Here is a 6,000-nt window from a genome sequence, read left to right as displayed (position 1 = left end):
AGGCTTTTTTGGGTGTACTTTGAGTGTGGGCAAGGACACAGGGGCCACATGATCTCCAATTGCCCAGGGCCCCATGAGTTGTCAGTCCGCCCCTGTCTCAAAGTGTATTATTTATTCATTACAGGTACTTATATAGCACCATCAATTTACACAGCGCTTTACATATATATTGTACATTCACATCAGTCCCTAACCCTCAAGGGGCGTACAATCTAAGGTCCCTAACTCACATTCATACATACACATACTAGGGACAATTTAGACAGGAGCCAATTAACTGATCAGCATGTCTTTGGAGTGTGGGAGGAAACTGGGTACCTGGAGGAAACCCACACAGGCAGAACATGCAAACTCCAGGCAGGTGGTGCCGTGGTTGGGATTTGAACCAATGACCCTAGTACTGCCAGGCAGAAGTGCAAACCATTTAGCCACTGTGCTGCCCTTATCACTTAAGTGTCTCTGACAAGAAGTATACAGTCACTCTAAAGCTGGCCATACACGTACAGATTTTTATTCAAGAATTTTCGTTTGTCTAATTGTTAGTGTTTTTGACAGCAGTGACGGGAAAATTGAAGGGGCAGGAACACAATTTCGGCCACTGTATTTGGTTGTCGTTCAGAAATTACATTTATTTTAAAATCGAATGTTAAAAACAAAAGACAATTTTTGAACAGCATTTGTCCTTTCATCGAATGTTCAAAGAATGTTTGTACGACTTTTCTTACGAATATTCTAATGCAAAAATCTACACGTGTATGGCCAGCTGAGCTCTCCTAATCTGTATTTTTGTTTCAACTCAATTTTTTTTAGAAAAGAATCCACCACTGAGAGAAATAATAGAATCGCTAGTGTTGAAAATACTGGTTCCTTGGCTGTCTGTTCCCTGACTGTCTGTTCCCTGGCTGTCTGTTCCCTGGCTGTCTGTTCCCTGGCTGTCTGTTCCCTGGCTGTCTGTTCCCCGGCTGTCTGTTCCCCGACTGTCTGTTCCCCGGCTGTCTGTTTCCCGACTGACTGTTCCTGGACTGAATGTTCCCTGGCTGTCTGTTCCCTGACTCTCTGTTCCCTGGCTGTCTGTTCCCTGGCTGTCTGTTCCCTGGCTGTCTGCTCCCTGGCTGTCTGTTCCCTGGCTGCCTGCTCCCTGGCTGTCTGCTCCTTGGCTGTCTGCTCCCTGGCTGTCTGTTCCCCGGCTGTCTGCTCCCTGACTGTCTGTTCCCCTACTGTCTGTTCCCTGGCTGTCTGTGGCCTCAGTCATTTCAGAGGCACCATGCAGTGGGTAGAAATAGGAGTACACAGTACAGTCAGGAACAGAAGTACACTGTGGGGTGGATTGACTAAAGGCAAATAGACTGTGCACTCTGCAAGGGCAGCTGCTCCAGAGCTTAGTAAATGAACAGAAGCTCTGCTGACTTCCATCATCCAATCGTGTGCAAGCAAAAAGTTGTTTTTTATTTTCCTTTTCATGTGATTGGGTATTCTTTGAAAAGTGAAGCTTCACCTCATTTACTAAGCTCTGGAGCAACTGCGCTTGCAGAGTGCACAGTCTGTTTGCAGTTGTTAGAAATTGCAGAACGCAATGCAGGGAGTAGAAATTGGAGTATATGGTGCAGTGGGTAGTAACAGGAATACACAGTGCAGTTAGTGGGTAGAAATAGGAGTGCAGGGTGCTGTGAGCAGTGATAGAAGTACACAGGGCAGTCAGCAGAAATAGGAGTATACAGTTAAGTAAGTAGAAATGGGAGTACACAGTGCAGTGGGTAGAAATGGGAGTACATGGTGCAGTAGGTAGAAATGGGAGTACATGGTGCAGTGGGTAGAAATGGGAGTACATGGTGCAGTGCGTGGAACTAGGCATACACAATGCAGTGGGTGGAAATATAAGTATATAGTTCAGTGGGTAGAAATTGGAGTATACATGAAGATACTAGAAATATGAATATACAGTGCAGTAAAACTAGGCATATAAAGTAGGTAGTACAGTAGGTAGAACCAATCATACTGCATAGAGTTCATTTGTTCGAAATAGGAATACACAGTGCAGTGGGTTGAACCAGGCATAATGTACACAGTGCAGTGGGTAGAACCAGGCATACTGTACACAGTTCAGTGTGTAGACCCAGGCATACTGTACGAAGTTCAGTGGATAGAAATAGAAATACACAGTGCAGTGGGTAGAACCAGGCATACTGTACGCAGTTCAGTGGGTAGAAATTGAAATACACAGTGCAGTGGGTAAAACCAGGCATACTGTACACAGTTCAGTGGGTAGAAATAGGAATACACAGGGTAGTGGGTAGAACCAGGCATACTGTACAGAGTTCAGTGGGTAGAAATAGGAATACACAGTGCAGTGGGCAGAACCAGGCATACTGTACGCAGTTCAGTGGGTAGAAATAGGAATACACAGTGCAGTGGGTAGATCCAGGCATACTGTACGCAGTTCAGTGGGTAGAAATTGGAATACACAGTGCAGAGGGTAGAACCAGGTATACTGTACACAGTGCAGTGGGTAGAAATAGGAACACACAGTACAGTGGGTAGAACCAGGCATACTGTACAGAGTTCAGTGGGTAGAAATAGGAATACGCAGTGGGTAGAACCAGGCATACTGTACGCAGTTCAGTGGGTAGAAATTGGAATACACAGTGCAGTGGGTAGAACCAGGCATACTGTACAGAGTTCAGTGGGTAGAAATTGGAATACACAGTGCAGAGGGTAGAACCAGGCATACTGTACGCAGTTCAGTGGGTAGACATTGGAATACACAGTGCAGAGGGTAGAACCAGGTATACTGTACACAGTGCAGTGGGTAGAAATAGGAACACACAGTGCAGTGGGCAGAACCAGGCATACTGTACGCAGTTCAGTGGGTAGAAATAGGAATACGCAGTGCAGTGGGTAGAACCAGGCATACTGTACGCAGTTCAGTGGGTAGAAGTTGGAATACACAGTGCAGTGGGTAGAACCAGGCATACTGTACAGAGTTCAGTGGGTAGAAATTGGAATACACAGTGCAGTGGGTAGAACCAGGCATACTGTACAGAGTTCAGTGGGTAGAAATAGGAATACACAGTGCAGTGGGTAGAACCAGGCATACTGTACGCAGTTCAGTGGGTAGACATTGGAATACACAGTGCAGTGGGCAGAACCTGGCATACTGTACGCAGTTCAGTGGGTAGAAATAGGAATACACAGTGCAGTGGGTAGATCCAGGCATACTGTACGCAGTTCAGTGGGTAGAAATTGGAATACACAGTGCAGAGGGTAGAACCAGGTATACTGTACACAGTGCAGTGGGTAGAAATAGGAACACACAGTGCAGTGGGTAGAACCAGGCATACTGTACAGAGTTCAGTGGGTAGAAATAGGAATACGCAGTGGGTAGAACCAGGCATACTGTACGCAGTTCAGTGGGTAGAAATTGGAATACACAGTGCAGTGGGTAGAACCAGGCATACTGTACAGAGTTCAGTGGGTAGAAATTGGAATACACAGTGCAGTGGGTAGAACCAGGCATACTGTACGCAGTTCAGTGGGTAGAAATAGGAATACACAGTGCAGTGGGTAGAACCAGGCATACTGTACGCAGTTCAGTGGGTAGAAATTGAAATACACAGTGCAGTGGGTAAAACCAGGCATACTGTACACAGTTCAGTGGGTAGAAATAGGAATACACAGGGTAGTGGGTAGAACCAGGCATACTGTACAGAGTTCAGTGGGTAGAAATAGGAATACACAGTGCAGTGGGCAGAACCAGGCATACTGTACGCAGTTCAGTGGGTAGAAATAGGAATACACAGTGCAGTGGGTAGATCCAGGCATACTGTACGCAGTTCAGTGGGTAGAAATTGGAATACACAGTGCAGAGGGTAGAACCAGGTATACTGTACACAGTGCAGTGGGTAGAAATAGGAACACACAGTACAGTGGGTAGAACCAGGCATACTGTACAGAGTTCAGTGGGTAGAAATAGGAATACGCAGTGGGTAGAACCAGGCATACTGTACGCAGTTCAGTGGGTAGAAATTGGAATACACAGTGCAGTGGGTAGAACCAGGCATACTGTACAGAGTTCAGTGGGTAGAAATTGGAATACACAGTGCAGAGGGTAGAACCAGGCATACTGTACGCAGTTCAGTGGGTAGACATTGGAATACACAGTGCAGAGGGTAGAACCAGGTATACTGTACACAGTGCAGTGGGTAGAAATAGGAACACACAGTGCAGTGGGCAGAACCAGGCATACTGTACGCAGTTCAGTGGGTAGAAATAGGAATACGCAGTGCAGTGGGTAGAACCAGGCATACTGTACGCAGTTCAGTGGGTAGAAGTTGGAATACACAGTGCAGTGGGTAGAACCAGGCATACTGTACAGAGTTCAGTGGGTAGAAATTGGAATACACAGTGCAGAGGGTAGAACCAGGCATACTGTACAGAGTTCAGTGGGTAGAAATAGGAATACACAGTGCAGTGGGTAGAACCAGGCATACTGTACGCAGTTCAGTGGGTAGACATTGGAATACACAGTGCAGTGGGCAGAACCTGGCATACTGTACGCAGTTCAGTGGGTAGAAATAGGAATACACAGTGCAGTGGGTAGATCCAGGCATACTGTACGCAGTTCAGTGGGTAGAAATTGGAATACACAGTGCAGAGGGTAGAACCAGGTATACTGTACACAGTGCAGTGGGTAGAAATAGGAACACACAGTGCAGTGGGTAGAACCAGGCATACTGTACAGAGTTCAGTGGGTAGAAATAGGAATACGCAGTGGGTAGAACCAGGCATACTGTACGCAGTTCAGTGGGTAGAAATTGGAATACACAGTGCAGTGGGTAGAACCAGGCATACTGTACAGAGTTCAGTGGGTAGAAATTGGAATACACAGTGCAGTGGGTAGAACCAGGCATACTGTACAGAGTTCAGTGGGTAGAAATAGGAATACGCAGTGGGTAGAACCAGGCATACTGTACGCAGTTCAGTGGGTAGAAATTGGAATACACAGTGCAGTGGGTAGAACCAGGCATACTGTACAGAGTTCAGTGGGTAGAAATTGGAATACACAGTGCAGTGGGTAGAACCAGGCATACTGTACGCAGTTCAGTGGGTAGAAATAGGAATACACAGTGCAGTGGGTAGAACCAGGCATACTGTACGCAGTTCAGTGGGTAGAAATTGAAATACACAGTGCAGTGGGTAAAACCAGGCATACTGTACACAGTTCAGTGGGTAGAAATAGGAATACACAGGGTAGTGGGTAGAACCAGGCATACTGTACAGAGTTCAGTGGGTAGAAATAGGAATACACAGTGCAGTGGGCAGAACCAGGCATACTGTACGCAGTTCAGTGGGTAGAAATAGGAATACACAGTGCAGTGGGTAGATCCAGGCATACTGTACGCAGTTCAGTGGGTAGAAATTGGAATACACAGTGCAGAGGGTAGAACCAGGTATACTGTACACAGTGCAGTGGGTAGAAATAGGAACACACAGTACAGTGGGTAGAACCAGGCATACTGTACAGAGTTCAGTGGGTAGAAATAGGAATACGCAGTGGGTAGAACCAGGAATACTGTACGCAGTTCAGTGGGTAGAAATTGGAATACACAGTGCAGTGGGTAGAACCAGGCATACTGTACAGAGTTCAGTGGGTAGAAATTGGAATACACAGTGCAGTGGGTAGAACCAGGCATACTGTACGCAGTTCAGTGGGTAGACATTGGAATACACAGTGCAGAGGGTAGAACCAGGTATACTGTACACAGTGCAGTGGGTAGAAATAGGAACACACAGTGCAGTGGGCAGAACCAGGCATACTGTACGCAGTTCAGTGGGTAGAAATAGGAATACGCAGTGCAGTGGGTAGAACCAGGCATACTGTACAGAGTTCAGTGGGTAGAAATAGGAATACACAGTGCAGTGGGTAGAACCAGGCATACTGTACGCAGTTCAGTGGGTAGACATTGGAATACACAGTGCAGTGGGCAGAACCTGGCATACTGT

This window comes from Staurois parvus, unplaced genomic scaffold, assembly GCF_062004578.1.
Source record: "Staurois parvus isolate SC_StPar_1 unplaced genomic scaffold, SC_StPar_1.0 ptg000216l, whole genome shotgun sequence".
Classification (NCBI taxonomy): Eukaryota; Metazoa; Chordata; class Amphibia; order Anura; family Ranidae; genus Staurois; species Staurois parvus.
Note: the sequence above shows the minus strand (reverse complement) of the source record.